General features: G+C 33.7%; 1 long non-coding RNA gene across 2 annotated transcripts in view; it reads left to right on the top strand.

The window, feature by feature from the left end:
• The first annotated feature begins 2,059 nt into the window (after positions 1–2,059).
• The window catches only part of LOC146998466 (uncharacterized), a 56,066-nt gene continuing 31,760 nt past the window's right edge, over positions 2,060–26,365 (top strand). Inside the window, exons 1-2 of one of the 2 annotated variants that reach the window (XR_015039443.1) lie at positions 2,070–2,340; positions 15,830–16,024. This is a non-coding gene — a long non-coding RNA (uncharacterized LOC146998466). Of the gene's footprint in view, positions 2,341–15,829; positions 16,025–26,365 lie in introns of both variants that reach the window. The other variant, XR_015039444.1, reaches the window with a different exon arrangement.

The following is a 26,365-nucleotide window of genomic DNA, read 5'->3' as shown; positions in this document are numbered from 1 at the left end:
TCCACAGAATAAAAAAGAAGGTGCCTTCATGTCAATTATTTTCGTCTCCAGCTGTTCATGCCTCACTAGAAAAGAAGCTAGCAAACGGGTACGGTTACGGACAAGAACGGACGTTAGAGGATAAATCAAGCATGGGACACTCTTTGATAGGCGTGATCCACTTTTCAGACCCAATTTCGCACGTTTTTACAGATTTATTCTGAATCTTTAAAATGGTTTCGTCCCCAATGGCAAGGTTATCGGCTCCAATTTGTGTCTTCTCACTTTTTTTTATCGATATTAAGACATAACAAACAAGAAGACGTGCCTCAGAAAAAGAAAAAAATGAAATTTTGTTTTCCAATTTATCCACCATAAGAAAGTTACAAGAAACTTTTTTAAACTAAAAAAAAAAAAAAAAAAAAGGATTAGCATATTTAGAAATCAGATAATATAAATGAAACTAAAACGTACAAAGAGAGATTGAAAAAATCTTTTGCAATCGAGAAAGATTACTATGATTTTCGGCTTAGGGTAACAGTATGCAGTTTATCATACATATGCTTGATAAGTTCTCTAAATCCTGATTATTTATCAAAACTGCAAAATTCAACTAACAAAAATAATCTCACTTAAGCGTTTCCTAAACTATCATAAATACAATAAAAATTCATATATCATTCTAGTATCTTATATACAACGTAACATGGGATGATAAGTATTTGAGTGACTTGCATGTCACAAAGAGATATCATATTATTAATGCAATAAACAAGAAATTTATAAAAATTCTTGATCAACTGTTTCCCTGATCTCTGCGTAGTTTATCTATATCTAACATTCTCCTAAAAGTTTAAAAAATGAACCTAAGAACTCTTTTCACATATATGCTCTCTTAGATATATTATTTTATGTTTCGTATACTCAAAACGTATTAATAATATCTTAAAATTCCCAATCATTGTCGCTGATTTTTTTATTTGAAAAATTATTTCAGAACTCTAATCACCAGTCAACAGAATATCTGTATTTTCTCCTTCCTTTCTGCATACATTCGTGGTATAACGGTAGCACACTCGGTGCGTATTCGAGAGGTCCAGGTTCGAGTCCTGCTTCAAAAATACCTAATGTTTCTACAGTGGCTCCAGAACGAAAAATGTGGTGGAAGCTGATTCTTCACCACCAGGATTTGACGATTCGGTTTTATACTCGCCCTTTAAAAGCTTCGTTCTTCCAGCATGCCTTCGTGGTGTAACGATTAGCACACTCGGCGCGTATTTGAGAGATCCAGGTTCGAGTCCGTTGAGGGCATTGCTCATTTTTCATGACTCTTGCTTCAGAATCGTAATGACTTTCAATTCTGGAAATTAAATTCCACTTTCATGGCCATCGTCATAACAATATCGGCAATATCTAAACCGCTGAGACAGACCAGTTGCGAGTAATCACTCTGAGCAATTTTATATATTAAACGAAAGCGTGAGAGTTGTGTCTACAACCATATGTAACCTCTTAACAGAACTATTTCGATATCTATAATAATGTGATTTAAAGACTTGTATTTAAATGTTTTCCTAATACACTAAACTTTGCATTGAAATGCCAATACTATCATAAAGAACTCCTGCATTATACCATTAGTCATCAGGTATGCTACCTTCCTAGAGGTCGAAAGATTACTTTAGTAGCGGAGTTCTTAGTATATAGTCCAATTAAACATACATGAAGTTCTTTTATTATACTTTGATAATACACAGTGGACGGCTTTAGTACGATGAATTAGGATACTTGGTACTGTGACTGCTAATAGGTTACTAACAAGCTTTATAATACAGGTTAAAATAACATGCCGAACAAAGATTAATTTAGAAGTCAAACAACAAAAATCAGCGTTATATTTGCAAATTTTCCGGAACTAGTTTGGATGGTTTTACGGAACCATCATGCTCAGCTGCCAAAGTGCAAATCAACAAGGTAAGATATAGTGATAAGGTAAGAGCCATTCTTATCTATCACCATACCTATATCACCATATCTATGATGAGGCAGAATTAGACCATCTATATCCAGTCATTTTTATCTTATCACGTTCATTTGCACTTTGACAGCTGAGGCTGTTGGTTCCAGCGAGATAGTATACTGGTAGAGAGCGTATTGCAACCTTCAACCGGTTCCAACATTAGTGTCACGTGACTGCTGCGCGAATTCCGAAAGTCCGGAAATACTTTACATTGCTTTCTATGGGACGAAAGACTGCTGCTCTGCTTGGTCACATAAAATTTAAGTAAAAATGGTTATTCGCCGCAGCGCCTACGGATGTAAAGAAAGTTTCGTGAAAGGAGGACTTGTAACCTTTCATAGGTAAGTTAAAACTGCATGATTTATTATTTTATTTTCAGTACTTTTGTCATTTTACTATCTCTGTTGAATTGGTTGGAAAGTTTCAGCCATATTGTATAAGAAAATTGCCGCCGTATATGACATTTTCAGCATGTATTATTAGCATCAAAATGTATTAAATACTGTGACACTATTTACTGGAATCACCCTTTACGAATAATTGAATTTTATATGTTTTGTCCGTGTATTCCGTTGAAATAGAAAGCTGCGCCAATTGGCGTTAACTTTTTTTCAAGTCGTACGCGTTTTGATTTCATAAACAATTACTGCCTGCGATAAAAAAAGAAAAATGCTATTATTAGCATTAAATTATTGAGAAAAGATTGTGCGATATGTTTACTTTGTTAAAAAAAAAGCTGAAGATCTTGATTCATGCAACATTGGACATAAACAGTTAAACAGTATTATTTTAAAAAACAGATTACTTTTATAAAGCTCAATTCTTTATCATTATTTTCTATAAAATCAATTAAAATAAAAATAAACTGGATTATGATTCTGTCTCATCTACGATGCTGTTAGAAATTTATTGTAATTGAAAAAATGTGATGTGAAAAACTTACCATATTTTAAATAGTATTTAAAAAAAAAAGGAGAGTGAGAGAATTTTTCACTGTAATATCGTTTTGATTCTAATAATAAATACTGAGTTGAAGTTTGTTACCGTTTAATACATATTCAATATAAAATATTTGTTATAGTTAATAAGTATTGATCCCCGCCATGGCATACAAATGAGTGTGGAAATCAGTAATTAAGATTGCATTATTTTGTCCCAGTAATATAATCTCAAGAAAAGAGAGTGCATTATTTTGTTCCAGTAATATAATCTCAAGAAAAGAGAGGCAATCAATGGCATAAATACATATAATACAATGTGATTTTCTTTTTCTCTTTAGGATGCAATGCATTAAAATTAAACGAGATTTTTTTACCTTCTCAAATATTATAACAGTAGTGGAATTAATTTTTTAACGTTATTCAAAATTAAAGTTTCCATCTCAATTTTTTATTATTTATTTTAGATTTTCTTCCTAAAATTATTTAACCTAAACATCTTAAACAATGGTGCAAATAATTTAAAGCGATTATTAAAAATATAGATAAAATATTCAGGAAAAAAGGGCTTAAGTTATATCTAAATAAAATTGTAAAAAATCGAACAACCTAATTCGAGGCCGTTGTCTGCTGACAGCTAGCAGACGGAAATAAAAAGCACTACCTGCCATATCAAAAGCGGGCCAAACTGGCGATGAACAGCCTAAGCTATCACTCCCCAAGAGCGCCAAGAGCATTAGTCACGTGGTATATGTTGGAGACATCCTAGCAGACGAATTCTTTGTGGGTGAGCCGTCTACCTGTTATTATATGAAGTCGTTGGTTGGTTCCGCAAAACCATCCAAACTTGCCCTGGAAAATTTGGGAATATAATGCTGCTTTTTGTTGTTTGACTTCTACCTTTAGCTTTATAATATTTACAGTTTTTTGAGAGTTTTTGTTAAGTAACTACCTAGTTTTACTTATGTTCCTTTGTACAACAATAATGTCTCAGTGTTTATTAGCTTCGTCATGATGGAACTTTTTCTTATTAGATAATTTTATATGCTGCGATTTTTGCTGGGGTGGTCTGAGGGAGAGGAAGCATGCGATATAATGTCAGCATAGCTGATTTTTACAACCGATGCCAATATACCTCTTCGTTATATTTCTTGAGCATAGGTATGTCGTGTAAGAACCATCTGTAATGCATTGGTTTATAAAGAAATCAGTGTAGGATATAGGCTCATCAATCAAGAATTTTATAGAGATGTTTCAATGATCAAGTGATAAATTCGTTGATTTGTATTATCTAGTTACTCAAGCAGAGTCTTTTAGTTAAAATTAGATAATATCCTCTTTGTACCCAGCGCAAAAAAAAAAAAAAAAAAAAAAAAAAAAAAACAGAGTGGGACAGTTCTATATCTCCCGTTCTACTGTACCGATTGAAGAAATTCAACTTGCGTTTTTCATGTCTCGAAAGCGCGATTTAGGATATGTATTGGATTTATTTATAGCATTGTTATAAGACAGCTATTTTGACACGAAATAGGGCTTTTTCTGAAATGACATGCAGAAGATTTCAGGGCGTATTTAAAGGAAGAATTATTTTGATATTCCTAAGCCGAAAAAATTGGAGAAAAAAATTTCAGAGCACAGCGAAAATTTTCAAAGTAATGGCGGCTGATTTAACAACGAATTAAAGAAGAATATATATCTGATCATTTTTTCGACATCAAATTAAACGGTAAAAAATGTGTGGTTAGATGACTAATATATCAGGGATATTGGATTTTATTCTTGAAGGGTAGAAAAATAGTTATCCTACGGAAATAAATCGATAATTTATGTAAAAAATTCTGAAGGTATCTAAATTGTTAATTTTACATAATATTGTCTTGAATTCTTAAATGAATGAATTATTATTCAGCTAAATATTGAGCTGTTCCCAAAATTTCAGTAACTTAGAAAATTAAATTACTTCATGATTTAGAAATTACGAGTTTAATTTGTTATTTTAAAAATTATACATATTTTAATAATATTTTCCAATAACTTCCGTAATAAAAATTAACATATAACTTCCTTATAAGGACACAAAAAATATTTTATTTTTCTTATAGTATGTTTAATGCACAATTTAGACAATTTTATGATCATATAAGTCTTCAATTCTCTAGTCGTCGACACAAAATTCTGTAAACGATTCGAATGTGTATATGTATAGGATGAAACTGTATTGATGTGAGAAAATATATAAGGTATTTTCTCCCTCCTTTCTGCATGCCTTCGTGGTGTAACGGTAGCACACTCGGGGCATATTCGATAAGTTCAGGTTCGAGTCCCGGCGAGGACATTGCTCCTTTTTCTCGTCTCCAGCTTCAGGAAAACCTAATGACTCTACAAATATTTTGTTATGTATTAACATGCTAGCATTATTTCATATTTGTTGTGAATATGATTGCACACTCAGCATTTTCTATACTAATAGTATTATTTAATGGTTTAAAGTTACATGTAAAGCATGTATAGCTCACCTTCAAGTCTGTGAATTTAACCAATACTAACTGGTGCATTCAATGGTTTAATGCTACCTTGATCTCCAAATCCGAGAAATTAAACCGATACTGACAAGTGGATTCAATGAGGTATGCATGTAAATATAAATAAGAACGTAGTTAGTTTTGTTCGGAGAGTGCGTAAGTACGTGAAGTTAGTAGAACTGAGTAGTATTTAGTTAAGTAAACTGAATAGTATGTTGTGCAAATAAGGTTAGTAGCTTGCAATTGTTATTGACGGTTTTATTGCTCCAAAACTTTCATATTGAATTATATATTTTCCTGAGATACCTAAAACAATCTCGGTCCAACGGAAACTCTAAATTATTTTTCTCATAACAATATCCAGTCCTGTGAATGTTAAGAGCTAAATGAACCAAATCCAAATTCGTTGATCATTTATTTTGTTGAATTGTCAAAGGTAAGTGAATAACAGTATCAAAGGTAAATAATCTTTATTTATATATGTCATCTAAACCCACTGAGTGGAAGCAATTTATAAACTTAACACAAATCTTATGATAAAAGCTGAACTTTATACAATACCACATATCTAGTACTTTCCACACTTCAATGCTTTCAGTGCACTTCAGTGTCTTCTTCAACTTAAAACAGTTGACTAAGTTTTGTGCTGCTGGTTTTTCTTATCTCAAGCTAATGCGAAAAAAGGAGTTTCTCAAGGATGCAATATAAAATTTACTACGTTACTTACGTTTATTAGAAAAAATATATTGAAAAAATTTTCAAAACTGTGCTATTTAACATAAATAAATAGAAAACACTTACCGTATGGTGATAATTATTTGAGAAAAAACTCTAACACTAAGAATTAAAAAAAAAAAAAAAAAAAAAACATAAATAATACCTGAAAGAATTTCAGGGTTTATGTTACACCCAAAGGGACTTTATTAACGTTTTGTGTTACCTTTATTTATTACATATCACGTTCATCCCACTTAAACCACATAAAATTCAATTCAACAGCAATATCACAAAATATTTAAAAACTATTTTATCTATGGAATTTCCGAGAAACATTTTTTCATTCCAATTTTAGACAATCTCGCGCGCTAGAGATAAAAGGTTTTTTTTTTTTTTTTTTTTTTTTTTTTTTTTTTTACAGTTTTGCCATTGCTTGCTTTGAAATCGTTGAGTTTGTTAATCAAATATTCGGGTGGAGGATACCGTTATTCAAAATTTGATGGCTGTAGGTACCGTTGTTTTTTCACAACACGAGAAACATACATATATTAATTCAGCTTCCTCACTCTTTGATTTCTTTAAACATAATATAGAGCGATAATATTTGGTGGCAACAATTTAAAACGTAATTTGCCATTTATAGTGAAACGCCACAAAATGTTGTTTTGAGACTAATAGCCTCTCTGGACTACCGCTCCTTTGGGCTAAATATATTTAAAAATTTAGAAACATAGTGTTATTTTAGCATAAATAAAAAGGAAAAACTTACCGTATGAGGATAATTGTTTGAGAAAACAGTCTAACAAGAATTAATTAGTTAATTAATTAGTTTTTTAAACAGGAAAAATTTTAAGCTCTGATTTGGTACTTAAATAAATGCCGTAAAATGAGTGATAAAAAGCTTAAAAATCTGATTTAATGGGATTGGGAATAATTTATAATCCGATGCTTCTGATTTCCATCTAACGCCCCAAAACGACTTTCGGCGTTAGAAACAATTTTAAGGAATATTTTCCAAACCTTTTTTACCTTTACATTACACTGGTGTGCAAAAATTAAGGACGAGACGGTTTTTTCAATATAACTTTGTACAAAAGGTTTCCAAATCAACACATTTAATACCGTAAGATCCCCAATACGTAAGGACATGAGTAATGTAAGCAACACTTACTAAAAGAGAAATCAGAGGGATAAAAAGAAGCTTTATTGAAAACGTAGCATGGAGCGCAATGCGACTGAAGGCCGAAACATCCCTGTGATGGGTGTCCAGCAAGAAACATCCGGTCTTTAATAGGGGATATGATCTCCCCTGACTGCTAGGCAGGTTTCACAGCGTCTGCCCATGCTGAGAATGAGGGTGTCAATGAGTTGTTGAGGCATTGCTGCCCATTCGTCTTGCAGCGCCAATCGAAGCTCTGGAATCGTTACTGGTGGTAAGGTACGATCTGCCAAGCGTCTGCCTAGAAAATCCCATACATGCTCGATGGGATTGAGATCCTGAGATCGTGCCGGCCAATCCATACGTTCAATATCCTCACTCTCTAAGAGCTGTTCGGCAGCTACTGTGCGATGACATGGTGCATTGTCGTCCATCAAAAGGAACTGCGGAAACATAGCGCCTTCAAAAAGACGCACATATGGAAGAAGAATCTCGTTACAATAACGGGTCCCGTTGACTGAACCTGCGTCGAAGATGTGAAGGTCTGTACGACTAGCAAGCATGATGCCTCCCCAAACGAGAACACCGCCACCTCCATACCTGTCCCTTTCAATGATGTTCGAGGGAGGATTGCGGCTTCCCCGCTCTCTCCAGATGAGTATGCGATGAGAATCGCTACTCAGACTGAATCTGCTCTCATCTGTAAAGTGTACTCGTCCCCATTCATTGTCTCTCCAATTCCGGTGTTCCCGGCACCACAGAGAACGCCTTCTCCGATGGGCAGGCGTTAGAGGTACACACCGTACAGGGCGTCGTGCAAACAGACCACCACCGTGCAGTCTTCTGGCCACGGTAAAAGGCGATATCGGTCGTCCAGTCGCCTGTGTCGTGTGTCTAGCGATTTCTCCCGCTGTCTGCCGCCTGTTTCTTCTGGCCTGTGAGGCAATATACCGGTCATCTGCGGGTGTGGTTCCTCGTGGACGACCGCTACTAAACCCCCGGATAGCTGTTCCTGTAGTTTGAAATTGTCTCCAAAGTCGTGAAACGCTGCTGTGAGCAATTCCGAACTCTGCAGCCACACTTGTCACACTGCGGCCTTCCTCCAACTTCCCAATGATTCGACCTCGGGTAAAAGCATCCAGATGTCGTCTAACAGATTGATTATTCGCCATTTCTCGCTGAGGCAGCAACTCGGTGTGATTTTAACTGCTATACGGCGTGCAATCTCTTTGCCAGAAATACTGATCTTACACCGACAACATGCTTTATACTACTCAGACACTTCCCCATTACGTCTACCTGCATATCTGCGCATGTGCTACCGTACATCACCTTACTTAATCTCCTGATTGGTCTTTCTGTCCGCTCTGCCTCTTCGTTCAGCTGATATGCTAATTTTTCGACTTCGTCCTTAATTTTTGCACACCAGTGTATATTACGTTACTCTACCATATCTTTACTATTCATGCAATTTGGTAAACTTTGTAATGGCACGAATCGTAAGATGTTTGCATTCATTTCCTACGTGGCCTAGCAAGAAAACAATTTATAAAGTGTCATTCTAAACTGGATCACATAAACTCATTCATTTAAAGCTACAAATACGGATTGCATTGGGAGATTCGAAAGCGATAGAGGAATTCTCTAGTAGTTTAAATCTTTTTTCTTATTTTTAAGCAAACAGAAAAAAGATTTAAACCACTAAAGTACTACGCACTTTATAAAGTATTTCTCCTGCCTTCTTAGCATGCCTTCGTGGAGCCTTCAGTTTGACGTATTCATATATTGACTTCATATATTATTCATAACTTCAGCTCGTTCGAAGCGTACTCGAGAAGTCCGTGGTTCGAGTCCCGGCGCGCCATTGCTCATTTTTCATGTCTCGTGCTTTAAAAAAAAAAAAAAAAAAAAAAAAAAAATCCCAATGTCTCTACAGTGGCGCTGGAACTAGAAGGTGGTGAATGATGATTCTTCACCACCAGGATTTGTCGACTGGGTCCCCTAAACCTCAGCCTCCCTTTAAAAGGGGGAGTATATCAAGTATTTCTCTCGCCTTCGTGGTGCAGTGGTCAGCACGCTCGTCGCGTATTCGAGAGGTCCGTGGTTCAAATCCCGGCGATGGCAGTGCACATTTTTCATTTCCAAAAAATATCCTTAAGCCTCTACAACTTGATTGATAAAATTCCAAATATATTAAATTTACAATAATTCAATTGATAATTATGAAAAATTTCAGCCTTATTGTGATTAATGAAAGATGTTCCTAACGCCACGTGCTAGGTAGGTATTCGCGAGAAAAATCGTTTTCTTCTAATAATTAGCACTAGATATCTGAGTTTTTAAATTCTTGTTATCACATTTTATATTATGCCATGTAAACGCGTGAGATAACTGTATTCTCAAGCATAGGTGCTGTCAGAAACGATATCGACCCTTATGCTTTAACTTGATATATTAAATATTGCATTAATGATGGGGTGAACTATTCCTAAACTATTTTGCATCACTTAATTAGTTGTTTACCTAATTAAGCCAATTTGGCTGTTATTCAATTCAAATCACGCACTGAAATTTCCATCGAGGGGTTTAACTTCTTCTAAATGCCATTAGACAGCCAATTACAAAACTGTCGAAGGAAATGTGACTCATGAGAAAATTTTCATGTCCCGAAACTAATCAAAATAAGCCAAGTCAGTTTCCAGTATGCTATTAAAAGTCAAAAAATCGTTTCTTGAATAAAACACACAGTGGAGCATTGTTTATACGTCTTTCAATGACCTGTAAACGAGAAAGACGTATAAATGAAATTTTAATTTACGATATGGAATGTATATATATATATATATATATATTAGCTGCATAATTTTGATACTACTAACCTACTACAGATATTACACAATTTTATTATCGCACTTTCAGTTTGTTAAAAATGTTAAACATGTTCAAATAATATTTTTAAAATTAATATTTTAAATAAGTATTTAATTAATACTAACATTTTAAAGAATTAAACATTTTTATAATTAATATTTTAAAGATGAAGTCAGTACAAATTTGATATTTTTAAAACAATAAGAATGCAAATGTCTGTACGTAGTTAACATAAAATTTCAATAAAATGTCATACCGTTATTTGAATAACCGGCTTGAAAAAGTAACACTGCTTTTTAAACAACATTTTAAAACAAACTTTTAACTTTTTTTAAAGAAAAATATTTAATTGTCGTCTGACGTATCTGAACTAGGCAAAGCGCTGTGAATCGAATTCAGTTTTTGAAATGTTTTCTCCCTTGTATTATTTAATTTACACACAACGAAATTTCCGAGGGTGTCAGTGCAGCAATACCAATTTGAAAAGAAGATAGGATTATTTCTTCATTTTCTTCTTCGTCCCTATAATTTAAATGACCATCTGGTGAAATGTTTTCAATCAGTTCTTTAACGTTAACGGTGTCTGACGTCATTATATTGGCCTCACCGTTTACGTATTTCTGTAATCTCTAATCCCAGTAGTTTCCAATCTTATTCGTAGATAATACATAGTTTTATTACCATTTTCATTGTCCACACTTTCACTTGATTCTGGGTTAGAAAATCCCATATTATTGAAGAAATTTTTAATTGTTTGTGATTTTATTTGAATCCACGCAAGGAAAATCATATTAATTGCCTCAAGAATACTTAAATGTTTTGTGTATTTACCTATAGTTATATTTTGAAGGGCTATTAGAATCAACCTTTTCCTGTAGAACATTTTCAAATTCTAACTTTCAAATTCTTTTTCAAATTCTAAAACGGTTGGTTTGGTTTATTTAATTATGGCAAAGCACACTAGGGCTATCTGCCTAAGGGGAGGGATCCCTTCGTGGAGGACTTTCTAAGGAAAACTGCCTCGTATACACGTTACACATGGGAAAAACCACGAAAACGCCCATACAGCCAGCCGGTTCGCGGGATTCGAACCTCAGACCGAACTACCAGTGTTAAGCGACTTTACCGCTCGGCCGCTGATGGGCCTTAATTCTTTTAATGATATATCCAGATCTAAAGGTACACTACACTAATGCAATTTTCCGGGAAGGAAACAACTTTCACATTTTTTGCAAGAAATCTGTCGTTCGAGGATGGACCTTGCACTGATCCATTAGACAGTAAAATTTTGTGGTTTGCCTCTTCATATTTTTGTCTGTTTTCTTCAGCCATTCTGTGAAAATGTTCGTAGTCATCCATACTAATATATCATACATAATAAGCTTTCTTATTTGCTTTATGTTCTAACAGAAGTATTTTAACATTAAAATCGCAATAACAACCTTGTATTTAGCTTACATGTGTTAACATGTTATTTTAACATGTTTGAAGCACCGTGGTTTTTGTGACTTTTCTATAAATAAAGGAGTTATTTTTTTCCGTACCATCAGCATATGCACAAAGTGAAACAATAAGGCATTCTTTAACCTGCTTAGCTCGGTGACGTTAGTCACCTTTGAAAGCTACGATTGTTGTAGGCAAAAGTTTAAAGAAAACAGCATTTCATGAACATTAAAAATGTCTTTTAATTCCCATCCATTCATTTTGTTGGATACATTCTTCAACCATTCTTCAACGGACTCAACAGGAACACTTATTATTCTTCATTTATGATATGACATGCCGCAGTTTTAATATATGCAACCATCCAGTTGAAAAGCAAGCTTCCTTCACATTCAATCAAAATGCTATTTCTTTTGACTTCTCGATTAACATGGGGCCATTCACTGGAATATTGGATGTACGACACTAAATAAGAGACTTTAGAAAAATGGCTTCGACCTTAGGAAAGTTTCCATTTGGGCCATGTAATTTCTTTAAAGCGGGCTATCCATAAGTTTCTGGTCTTTTTTCAATTTTTTTCTATTATAAACCACAGTTTTTAGTGTTGTCACAGGAATATCCAGTTTCTTTGCTAACTCAGCTTTCGTCAAACCACTATTCTCATCAAATTATTTTAAGATTTTAATTTTATCTTTTAACGAGAGTGCCTTTCGCTTTTGGGATATTTTAAACCAGTTAATTTTGCTCTAGTTTACATAACACAGCGTCGTGTTCAGAATAAAAACCGTAACTATTTTCCTTACAAAGTATTTCCTCTACTCATGAGCTGGTTTTCAATTCCGATACCAAACTGTGATGTCTCATGCCTTTGTTTCCTTCTCTTATCCTCATTTCTGGGAAAAAGACTTAAACGATAGGACTACGAAATAAAAAACCAATTCAGTAATTCAAGCAAATAGCAACGTATAAACGAAATAGTTTACTATTATAATAAATAGGATCGACTCTGGACCAAGCTGAAACGACACATAAATGTAAAAGACGTGTAAATGGTATTACTTATTGAACAACTGTGTCACTTATCGAACAACTATATCACTTATTAAGCAACTTCGAAGGTAAACAAATCAACAGACACAGCAGTGGCAAACTAAAGTAATATTTCCTTCTGTCTTTTTTTTTAAGAAACATTCATTTAATTTATCAATTTCGAATTTAATTTAAGTTAGTTAACTTCTAATGTTTGCTTCTGTTTTTCTTTTCTGAATTTTAAATGTTATAAAACCCAAAGCAACAAAATACAGAAAGAACGTAATAGATAGTATTAGAGTATAGATAGTAATAGATAGTATTAGGACTGAGAGCATATATAAATTTAACAAAATCCATACTTGATTAAAAGAAATTTCGTTTTTTAAAGTTAAAATTCTTAAAGAAGGAGTGCTGATTAATTTGTTTAATTTGAGAATGAAAAACGCCTGTACCATTCTTTTCAAACAAATATAGAATTTACTGTAAGTACGCTCTAGCTAAGGAATAATCTTCTTCTTCTAATGCTTCTAATTCATAGCACTCTTTTAAACAAAAGAAGAGGCAAAAATACCATGTATATCTAAATTTAAAAAAAAATGAAGATAAGAAACATTTAAACATTTTCGACTCTTCATATAAAAACTTGTTCATCCAAATCAATGAAGAATGCAGCATTTTGAATGAATGCCGGAAAAGCCAAATAATACTAGTTACATTTAGTTCAAATCCAGATTTATTGGCGCAAATGAAGAAAACAGATTTAGCCGAAATAATAGTAATGATATAAATGTTATGCATCGTGATATAAATTTATTTCCCACGAACCAGTTTAAAAAAAAAAAAAAAAAAAAAAAAAACTCTGAAAAGTAAAAAAATAATAATAGGAAGATAAAAAGATAAAATACTAATTACCTTTAATGAAGCATTCAAACATATTGAAGGTCTCAAATAATTTTTGTCTTTTAATTTAAGAGATAGTGAAGGATTAATAATAATTTCAAAGTTAAAATTTCAATTCAGATTAACTTCTTTATACGAGGAAGAAGAAAATACAAATTCGTTAATCTGATTATTTTAAATAAATTGAAATAGCCTTTAAACATAATTTATTTTTATTCTATAAAAGTAATAGTTTGAATTACTATTATTTGAATTTATTACGAATTTCAGAATAAATACATCATGAATTTCAGAAACTATTTTTAGATTAACAATATTACATAATACTACTTGCCGAAACATTTAAATAAGAATATGCCCATCTAAAGATGAAATTTATTTATTGCTCCTTAAAAATATGTTATGATTATTAATTTTTATTCCTTGTAGTAAACAGGATTTCTAATAATCGGGTAGTGCTGTATATAGTATTACTCGGTTATTAGAAATACTTCTTTATCTATATAAAATAGCAATACTAACAATTTGTAAATTCAAGTAATATTTTTCAAATTTAAAATTCTCAATACTTCCGAATAAGAGAATCCTCTGTTTAATGGACGAAACTAGTAGTTCTGTGAGCATTCAATTTTGTGACGTTTCATTTGTAGGGCTTCCCTTAATTCAATAAACCAATTATTCAAATTTTTGTTATCTTTCCTGAACTCCTCAACGTGCTCTCTCATTTCCTCGCTAGGATGTTAATTTAAAGTTAAGTGAAGGGAGTATTTAAACGGGTGAATCTTGGAGTTTATTAAGAATGTGTTTTCCCTAGGCAGCGCACATTACTATTCAGACCTTACAGATGCACCTTTCCGGCCATTTAAATAATTGTTATGCCAAATAGGTTGTGAGTCAACCTAGTTAGCCTTAAGGTACTAGTCCAGCACTATGAATTTATTGTGTAATGATTATTAAGTTCCACGGCAAAATGTCGGTGTTATTGTAAAGCACGAATTACATACCCTTCTGTTCATAGTTGAGAATAATAAAGGGTTATTTCACTCTTCTTCTGTGCTGGTATTATTTCACACCTGTGCGAGTAGTCGCCAGGTTTCTTAGTAGTCGCCAGGTTCAAAGAGAGTAAGATACTATACACTGTGTTTCTAAAGAACTTTTTAAGTTATACGAAGAAAAAGAAAGAAACAGGACGACTGCAATATGTGTATTGTTGCAAAATTTTAACTAATTTTAACTTTAATTAACTAAATTTTGCCTTATGGGGTATTTTCTTCCTTCCTGCGTGTCTTCTTGGTGTAACTGGATAGCAGATATAACATAATGACTACAAAAGTCTTCCGAACAGTAAGATTGTGGAAAATGATTCCTTACTACCCGAATTTGACGACTAGGCCCCATCATCCCCAGTCGCCCTTTAAAGTATGTAGGATATTTTCTTCCTGGTTTCCACAAGGCTTCACGATGTAACTGGATAACACGTCCGACGTGCAATCGGGAGGTCTGGAGTTCGAATCTCGGCGGGGGCATTGCGTAGTTTTCCTGTTCTTAATTCAATATAAACTAATGACGCAACAACTCTTTATTTTTAACATACAATACAGGGCAAGTATTAAAAGTCTTTTGTTTTAAAGTTTTCCTATTATTTAAACAAACGATTATAAACTCATAAGATGTTATTCAAAAGAGCATTTTGCATTTTGTTTTTAAATACCACAGTAGGTTGGTTACACTGATGATTAAGGCATTGTTGTACTTTGAAAATTAAATGGCAGATCACATGCCATATAGATTATCCAAAATTTCGCTTTTCGTTCCGAAAAGTAAAGGACCGAATGGAAAACAGTAATAAAAATATAAGGAAAGATTGTTAGAGAAAATTCTGGAAATTTAATCAAACATTTTCTGTGCTTTGAGAGCATAATATATTGCAAAAAGTGTTTTATTATTCAAATAATGTATAATTTTAAGAAACAGATAAAAATATAGCTTACTTGATCTAATAAAACGCGCTTTTAAGAAGATCAGCAATACACTATTAGGATGATTAGCGTGGTAAGTTAAAGACAGCGAATGGCAAACTCGAAAAATCGCATAACACTGTAAGGAATTATTGAACTTTAACATGCGTGCCCACGTAGTGCGGTATAATATATTGAGACAGCAAGTGGAAATTGGTAATTCAAGTTCCGATAAGGTATAGTTGAATCTTCATGTATTCTAATTAAAAAATATCTTAAATCCTTTTCAGTGACGTTTAAAGTGTGGAACGATAACTCATCATTGCCTGGACTTGTTCGAATGAATCTCGAGTTCTACCTAGACAACCTTTGAATCGGAGAGAATGTGACAAATTATGGTATTCCTCCGCGTGTGCTGTCGTAGTGTCAATGGCTAGCAAGTCCGCTTAGTAAGTGGAAGATCTGAAGTGCGAATCCTAGTGAAGGTACTTTTTTACGCTTTCTGCTCTAAAAAAACTGTGCAATATGATTTTAAAAGTGAAAAACAAGGCTACAGATTTTTCTAACGAAAGAATATTATTTGATTTGTTGTTAACCAATAAGTATGGAAAAACTGACAAATATACTGGTGGACAAAATTAAGATCTGGAAAACATTTTCCCATATTTATTCTAAAATACCACACGAAATCTGGATAGTTGGTTTCCATATAAAGTCTCGTGGAGCTGGTGTTGCTGAGATGAGTTTACGTATTCTTGTTGCCGTTGCTGTGCCAGCGAGAGGTACAAATGTCCCAGTCCAGCTACTCAGCTCATTACGCTCTGCAACATAAAAGTGACTTTTATTATTTTTTTGAATAATTTTTTTTCCTGTTTTGGAGTGAAATGAATAAGCAGCATCGTTTAGATGAAGGTATGATATGGAGAATCGTGAGTAGGCTTGAGGCAGTCCTCTCTAATTTGTGCAATCAGTTTGGAAACAGCGGAACAGTATCCAGAAGACCAGGACGACGTCGTCGGAGAGCCACAACGACCTATGACGACTGGTATTTGGTATTTTTCAGCCAAGCGTCACTGTACGTCTGCAGACAAACAACTGTCTCGTGACCTCGCTACTGCCCCAGGAACACCAGTTTCAAGGAGGACTGTGGCCAGAAGGCTCCATGAGACAGGAATATATGCCAGAAGCGAGGATTTACAATAGTGCATACAACACTAACATTGGACACAGCTTCAATGGGCTAATGTTCTTTTCACGGATGAGTCCAGATTCAGTCTACAGCCTGATTTTCACCGATTATTGATATGGAGGGAACCTGGGACCCGATATCATTCCAGCAACATCATGGAAAGGGACTAATATGGGGGTGGAGGAGTGGTGATCTGGGCAGGGATCATGCAAGATACCCGCACACCTCTCTTTGTGTTTGACACTGGTTCCGTAAATGCCCAGAGGTACAAGCAAGAAATCCTAAAACCTCATGTGCGATTTTTCAGAAGTGCTGTTGGCCTTGAGTTCTTTTTCATGGACTGCAATGCACGAACACATAGGTTCCACCAGGTTGATGACTATCTGAAAAGCTAGATATTCACCGAGTGGATGGACCAGTCTATTCTCCTGACCTTAATCTTATTGAGCAGGCTTGGGATACTCTTGGGAGGACTATTGCAATACGCCAAACCATTCAGGAGTTATAAATTCTCTAGTGGAGGAGTGGGTGCAGCTTCCACGGGGACACCTGAACTCTAATTAACAGCATGGCTACTCTTTGTGTATACTGTCTATCTGTCAGAGGCAACCACACACCATACTAGGCACATTTTCATTGCCATTTTTCAAAATCAAATTTTTTGAACCACATTGGAATCTTGGTAATAACTCATGCTAAAGAACGGCATTTTCGTTGTTGTTTTGTTTGCATTATTGTCATGAAATAAACTATATCCATACCTAATTTCATTAATTTCTATCCAGTATTTCTCGAAATATTTGGGAAAAAGTGCTCCATCTCTTAATTTTGTCCACCAGTATATATAAAAGGAAATGGAAAGTAGCTATGAAGTAATTAAAAAATAAATGTTAGACTATACATATACGATTATTACTTAACAGGTTATGATATATGATGTTAGAAGCATTTTTTATTAATTATAATAATTCTGCTAATTTTCCTAAAACTATCAGTTGGATATATTACAAATTACATCAAATGCATTATTAATTATATCAATCAGATATATTACTAAATAAATAAAAATAAAAAATAAAAATAAAGATATAAATTACTAAGAAGTACATTTACTATTTTTAAATCGCTGTGTTTATTAAGCTCCTTCAGTTACAATATGAAGCTAGATTTAAAATATTTTGCCATGCAAATGCCAGTAATCGGAAAAGTGGCTAATTGCCAGGCAGCATGCGAGATAGTCAGAGTTATCTTTTATGAAAATTTAACGTTTGACAAACCTCGTGGATAAATACAATTTTAAATAACAGCCTAAATAAGTTCGTAAGACTCCACTATCATTTCATAATGTAAAAACAAACATGTTACAGGATAACCGACTCTAAAGTTAAAAGGAAACCTGTATACGTACAATAAAATGTTATAAAAAGGCCTTCCATTTAAATGGAAATATAAAATTAATAATATTGATAAAATTGAAGTAAGTCATTAAAAACATCGATTAACCCTTCATCCTCGAGAGGTGATTCCCGGTCACCGCTTGATTTGATGCTGTAACTCGAGAGGTGACTCATGATTACCTCCCGGTTTGACGCTAAAATTCGAGGGGAAAAGAAGTTTATTTAGAGTTGGCTAGTATCGCTTTATGAGTGTATTCAACAATACATGAGTGTAAAACAACTGCCGGATTTTAATCTTAGATATGTTTCTTAGATTTATTGTTATACTTGCGTTTTTAAACTCGATAGTCGTGGCAATAGGAACATTAGTTTCAAAGTTACGGATCCCAGTAAGAATGGAAGGGAGCAATTCAAATGAAGATGAGTTCGATTTTTAGTTTATGAAGAAAGAAATTACGTCGTACATAGATTACTTGACGGCGAAGAGGAGGAAGTAAAGTTAAAGATAACGATGAAGTGAGAGGTGTAAGAAAGCGAATACTCAAAGTAATTGACAGTGAACATGAAAGCGGCAATGATTCAGCAGAAGAGACAGAGAATTCAGAATGGATAGCTTATACAGAATTCGAAGAAATGCTGCAAAGAACAACGTTTGTATCCAGCGATAGTACCACAGGCTACAAGTTTCTTCAGGCGTAAAAGAACCATTATATTTCTGCGAAATCATTTTGAATGAGCTGTAAAAAATTCACCGGAAAATCGTCTTGAGTTGCTGATTCGCCCGAGACCTCGAGTGCAAAAGTTTTAAATTCGGCAATGTAACGCTTATACAGAGTGCATCAGGAATATATATACTCACTTTAACGAAAGAAAACTCTTTACTATGCATTTATACAGAACTTAATCACAGGTTAATACTGATAATGAACTTAATTATAATAATACGTTAGGTTAAATTTAATATAATTTTCCTTCACCTGTACCTGTGCTCTAAATGTCAGAGTGTTAATGGCCAGGCACATAGCAGAACGATGAGCGTTGCTTCGACAACGTTGGTCAATATGCTCCCGAAGACTATTGGTTGCACATGCCACTGTAATTTTACGACAAAAGACCTTCAATATAACTGATTTCCTGAACTACACGACATCCTTCAGAGTCTCCAAGGCCTTTTTGATCCCTTTGATGCGTCATACATTACATATTGCAGTCATAAAAGTATTGGCATGTGTTAAGCAAATTGGCATGCGTTAAACCATACTGCACATTGCGCAGATAATTCAACTTCAAAATCAGTGCACAGATACGTACCAGCTGTTAAAGTATGTATACATTTTCCTGATGGACCTTGTATACTTATATTATAATTATTTACACAACTGCTTGGCATCTGGTAAATTTGTCGGAAATAAATACCTTTAAAACGTAGACAGTTCAAGAAACAAAGCACATATCCTTAAAAGTTAAGCTTGTTAGCGTGAATTCTGGATTTCAAAAACTGCGTGAAATTTAACAATTCAGTCTTACGATCATGCCGTGAATTCTAGATTATCTTCTCTCAATAAAATTATTGCTATATTTAAGTTCAAATTATTCGTCAATAGCTTAAAGCTGTTAATTTTTTATTGTTTATAGCAAAATTTTAAGCTAAACGTAATGAAATCGAATAAGGTTATCTAAGCAGCCAGTGGTAATTACACATAACATTTCAAAGCTGAAGCGCATAATATATAAAGCATTAGATAATTTTTATTAATTATAATAAAGATACAAAATGTTAACTACATAGTTTGACGTTTATGCTATTTAATCTCCTGATGTGATCAAGTTACATCAATTTCTTAATCTAAGAGAAGTTATTTTCAACCCCTGAGTTTACTAAAAGCAGAGTATTCTGATGATATTAAAGGTAATCAATACTCCTGACACGCTGGAATGACAAACGATGCGCGTTCGGATATTCTTTGTGCGTCTGAATTATATGGAGCGGCATATGTATTAAAATATTTCAACTAGTTTGAAACAAACAGAATTAATAAAGTTTGAAACAAAATATTTTTTCACTGTTTTGGCATTGCACAAATGTAGCACGGAAAGAAGAACGGTCAAGAAATTTATTTTCTCCTGTCAGATTTGAAAAGCAATTACCCCAGTTCAGGGATTGTTCTCGCTTATTTTGTCGCATCACATCTTATCTAACATCAGTTAAATTGATTTGGTAGCTGATAGAGCAATTTTAGGTTGCTCAGTTTTATTTAGAAAAGTTTTTAAAAGTCTGCGTTGCGTATAATTTTAAAATTATATATACTGAAATCTAGATTAGAAGTTCTACCGTTAATCAGTTTACAACAACTGCCATAATCGCATGATTAAGAATTTTCATTTATTTTTTTTATACAGGAATTTTTTAACCTTATGTTACAGTATATCAGAAATGACAAATAGTTATTAGTTTGTAAAAATCTGAAAGCATTTCTCTTATGTTGCGTAATGGTCAGCACGTCGATCCAGCAATTTAAAAATCCCGAATTCGACTGCTCGGTACAGCATGACAAAATTTTCAATTATTCTTTACCTCAAAGAGATCTTCCTATCTTAACAAACTGAATTACTGAACGATTGCTGCTATAGATAAGCACTTAGATATCTTACTATATGTACTGTGAAAAGTCAAATTTATGTATTAATATTCAGCACGATTTCGTACTGTAATAGAAAACCCTCTCACTAAATAAAATATAAATAGGTTAGTCTGACAAGAATTAATTCATCATATTAGCTTTTTAGAGAAATAGGCTGAAGAGCTAACTAATTGTACACGACACTGATTATTAACCACATGCCTACATATAAAAAACATTTGGCCTTTAAGTTGTAGAAATTTTGCTGGTAATCAGTATAAGCCGATGAAGCTAACAGGATATCAATCACTAATAAATGCTTTTTATGTTATTCTTCCTTCAAGCGTACACAGATGTTGGTGATTACTGGTATCTCATATAGAAAATATCTAAATAAAAATAACTTAACCTTGTAAACATGGGGAGTATTAATACCTTTATGATCTGTTCTGCCTGTTCCTAATGACGAAAGACCATTATGATTTTTATCCTTATCCCTAAATATATAATTAGCAATAAGTAGTCACTTCAGAAACTTCAACTGAAGATACCATTACCTTATCATATCAACCTTTTATGATTACAGTTCATTTATTTGCGCGTTTTTTTAATTATTTTTAAAAGTGCCACTTTGCGAATGAGAAACAGAGCTAAGTAGGTAGAGTTAAATACAAATTTATATAACGGTAACGTATTAAAAATAGAAAATGCTGTAGAAACATAACTTCCCTCTTGCTTATACACAAATTTAAAATGAGTTTTAATTATATAAATAGTAAACAATAAAAATAATCTTGCTGTCGGCATGGAGTTGAATATTTTTCTACTCAACTTTTTTATATGCTCATTAGCTACTTTATGATATGACAATTCGATTTTTTTTCTAAATCCATTGGCCAGATACCTGCTTGTAAAGCATTCATCAGATGGCCGAAATCATGGGGACCCACTGCCATCTCATTAGACAGTTGTTCATAAATAAGAACGTATCTTGTACGTGTGCTTATTACAGGCGAAGTCGCGTTTGTAATACAATTTTTACTAAATAAAATCCAAAAAGCGCTTTTAGAAATTTTTGGTGATTAAGAAAAAAAAAGAGTAGCCAAATTATGAGGTCTGCACATAAAATGGGATGAGCTCAAGTATTCGTGTTACATGCTTAAATTGCTTGAAGAAATCGTCAGTTCAGAAAACTAGTAAAGTATGGTTTTCTTTGCCAGTGGGCAGTTCGAGATAGTTTCCTTCATATTTAGTGTGCTAGACGAAACATAAAAAAATACAATTAATCATATTCGTAGTAAGTCTAGCTGTGCAGGCATGGTTCGCACAAAACAGAGAAAAGAATATCACTTGAAGGAAAAATTGATTTGCTGGATATATGTACTGTATTTTAAAACCTTTTCATTCTAATAACTAGTGTTTATAATAAGTGTAATGTCTACATTATTTTGTAACTCATGCGACAGTTTTAATGCAGATGCTGACAATTAATTATTTTTGTAAATAAGCGGTTTAAGTATATGATGTAGATGAATAAAGTGCAGTATAACAAATCTATTTCTTTTAATTTTTTCTTTCGGTATTTGATTTTCCTTTTTCTCTGATATAAAGATACAGCATATAATGCCTGTTCTATAAATTTATCTACTGTTTATTTATCATTAAGGTTTCTGGTCATCAGCAGATCATAAGTTGTCAAGCTTATCACGCAGTTTACCCGCATAATTTAGAGACTAATTGTAATTAGAATTTGATCGTTTCTGCATTATGAATGATATAATTTCGGAAAATATTTTCCTAAATATATCTTCGTAACTATCTTAATCATTTTAAACACCAGGTATATCATTTTTGCGACTGCTTCAAATCAAGATCAATTTAAGTTTCTTTTTCTTCGCTCACTTAACCCAGCAGATTGTAGTAAAGTTCTGATTATCAAGAAGGAAACATTGTTGGTTTTGTAGAATAAAACAAAGAAAATTAGCATCTATTGATGAATTTACTTTGCTAGTGCAGTTTGTTGGGGGGGGGGATGTATTTTAGATCACAAAACAAAATTTGAAACGAAAAACTACTTTCAGAACTTAATTATGAAGGAAATTTTTATCATAAATATAACTCTAAAAAATATTCTTAAGATGGTAACAACTCCATCATCATATCGTCATCCCTTTGGCATGGTGATAGGGGAACCAGCTGCCATAGTTTAAGCTTTTATTCGAATTCGGAAGAAGTCATCGATGTTTGTATGTATACAGTGTCTTTGTGGCATGGAGGCACTTAAAATATTGTCCAGCCAAAAGTTCTCTCGAGACAAGGAACAGTAGCGTGAGACTCTTAAACCACCCTTTTGGGATGGAGGCCTCCTTCAAAATTAGTAAGGTAAAAAACTTCTACTCAAGAGGATCAGTCACAAAATCAACCACCATAATTTCATTTAACCTTTAAAGAGGGTTCTAAAATAAAAGGTAAAATATCCTTAGAAAGGGCAACAAGATTATTGAAATACGTAATGACCATACGACGAGTGAGTGGCACTAGATCGTATATAGGCGGTATAGGAATACGAAAGAAAAACCAACAACATACATTTTCAATATAATTGTCAATCAGAATTGCATGCTACTACAAACACAGACAACAGCTGTTCGAAAATGAATAGAATTCAATAAATATTAAGTAGCAACAAACAACAGCGAATTGCTATCTCAGGAGTCCAAGAGCGCAAAAAATACGAGGAAAATAGACAAGCATCAGGAAAAAAAAATTCAGAACGAGTTATACAAGACATAGCAACTTTGAATCACGACATTACTATACCTACCATGGCCAAGAGGTTATCTCACCATAAATCTGTAACAAACATCAAGGGCAGTATTGTATGTAAGATATAAATAAGTAAGGTATATAATAAAATGCCAAACAAAATATAATCCCAGCGGACAATTACCCAGTGCACAAATAAACTGGATTCGTTTAGACTATTCCATGCGCTATTACTTGTCTGCTGCTACTCGGAAAGTTTTGTAAACCCACACCTGCATCTACAAGATGGTCCACACGATTTCTTCAAATGCCCAGTAACAAAAGATTTTCAAATTCGTAAACCATTACTAGTAACTACTATAATCCTTATAAAAGAATCATATTTTTCTTCATAAAAAGAAAAGGATATCAACAGAATAATAAATAGATATGGCAGCAAACACGTATTTATGTCATCCTTAACGAATTATGCTCTTTCTGACATCAAATTCCAGCATCTCCAAAAAATTCATCCTTACCTTCTCCTCAAGTTTCCTGTATACACACCATGCATCTATTACTAACTTCCGTTTTACATATTACTTCTACATTATAGGAAAGTAATGAAAACGGGGTAATTCCTCGCAAGCAATCTGTCGTCACAAATACCAACCCTCCAAACGGCCAAGGGTCTGGCCTCAAAATCCTAAATTTAAAAAAAAAAAGGCTGTGAGTAAATGATATTTTCTTGATTGTATTTCTGAAATGCCATCTCCTTTTATGCCCTTATTCATTTTCTTCCAACATATATGTTACCGACAAAGTATGAAATCCGGCATTCTATAGAAGACCTAGGCATTTTATAGAATGCCGAAAACTGGCGGGTAATGTATGAAATGAGTGAAACTTTCGCACGTTGCCTGAGACCCAACCGGAGTAGTGGTTAGCAACGCTGATTATAGTACCGAAGGGCTCGGGCTCGAATCCCTGAGAAGGCATGGATGTTTGTAAATGCATAGTGTTTATGCAGCATGGGTACACTCTAAATATGCGGCGAGCCGAAAGTTCTCTCCAGTGAAAGGGAAATGGGGGTAGGAGACCCTTGGAACCGTCCCCCCGAGGTTCTCTCCGTCACAATTGGAGGCGTAACTGAGCAAAGTCATACTGTCACCTGTATGGTGCTTAAGGCTGTTGCAAGTGACAGGCACAATCTTGCACCCTTTGCCACGATGAATTTCGTGGGCTTGTTCTAATTTTAGAGTCAGACAAGTGAGGTAAGTCAAAACAACAAAACACAATGCCTAGGCATTCTATAGAATGCCAAATGACAAACCGACAAACTATGAAATACGTCACCAATTCGTTTCGAATAACCTAAACTACTAACCAGAAGTTCATAAATGAAATAGAAAAGGCCAAATTGTCTTCTGAGAGAAACCATGGAACTGTTATTTGTTGCGTCGTTATGATGTAATGTTTGTGGGTAGCAGAATAAACTCATTTATCCTGCTAAAGAAGGCGTCATACTATATAGTATTACGTCACGGACACTGAGTTATTTCACGTAGTTCATGAAACTCATTTGGCTATTGGGCACGGTGGTCGTGACAGAATGTTGAAAGAGCTTTCAACCAAGTGCTAAAAAGCTACACGTAATTATATTGGACTGTACATCCACCTTTGTGAGTCCTGCCAGGAAAAAAAAAAAAACTTTTAAAAGGGACATTGTTATGAAGTTTTTTTTTTTTTTTCCCTGAATTTAATTCCCGTTGTCAGATGTTAGATCTTATTGATTTCTTGTCTCAGCCAGATAGTGAATACAATTTTATTATGGTGCACCTAGATCACCTCACTAATTTTTTACGTATTTTGAATTTTTCATTTTTTGAACAAAGAGCATTTGTAATTCTATAGAATGCCTGGGTTATATATTTGTTTCCTATTAAATACTTTCTCTAAAAACTCCAGGTATTCTATATAATGCGCAGTATTCTATAGAGTGCCAGTGTTTCATACATTGCCGGTGACAGACATGCTACCTTAATTGTCTGGGCTCATTTCAAGATGCATGTTTGTATACTTAAAAGTATTATGACAAATATTTTGAACTAATATATACGGATCTTCAGCTTGGAGAGCTAGGTTGCACACGTGCAACACATTTGTTTGTTCAAACTGACAGAAGTATTAACGCTAAAAAAGTAAAGCATTGTAACTATACGTCACATGCAAAATGTCGCATTCGGATGGAAATACTCGTTAGTCTGATAGTAAAGATCTGCTCTCAACTATCACTATTTTTGAGTTAGATTGATTTTTTAAGAATTAAATTCAGATCGAAATTTTTAAATACCGCTTTACCAACTGTGTTAGATCAAAATAAAACGTAAACAAAAGTGAACCGATTTTTTTAAACCTATTAATTCAAAATAGTGGGAAAAATTAGTGTAGGAAGAAAATTAAGAATATTTTAATGCGTATATTTAGTTCAACTTATTTTAATGCAAATTATATAATGTACTTTATTTTAATATGAATCATGGATGAAAATCGAATTTCATGCAGTGCTTGGATCCAGTGAAAACGGCTTCCTTTTGCTTTGTCATTAGCTTAATTTTTCATCTTCTCTGTGTCAATAAATTGTTCTCGATCACTGACCAACAGGTAATGAATAATTCAGCTACTTTGGGAAAGACAATGGTAACCCATAAAGATAGTTTCAGTTCCCTGCCTTGCAACAGAGGGGAAAATTAAGACACAATGCGAAATAAAATGCCATGCTCACTTATAAATAACAGATCAGATGTAGTTATTAAATCAGGTTCAGTCGAGGTAATTTACACATGTAATAAATTTTAAAAAATTTATTTTCTT

Source organism: Stegodyphus dumicola, chromosome 2, assembly GCF_044657685.1.
Source record: "Stegodyphus dumicola isolate Sdum_Otavi_A_Nest chromosome 2, ASM4465768v1".
Taxonomy (NCBI): Eukaryota; Metazoa; Arthropoda; class Arachnida; order Araneae; family Eresidae; genus Stegodyphus; species Stegodyphus dumicola.
The sequence above is the reverse complement of the archived record's forward strand: the minus strand, read 5'-3'. Positions and strand labels throughout refer to the sequence as shown.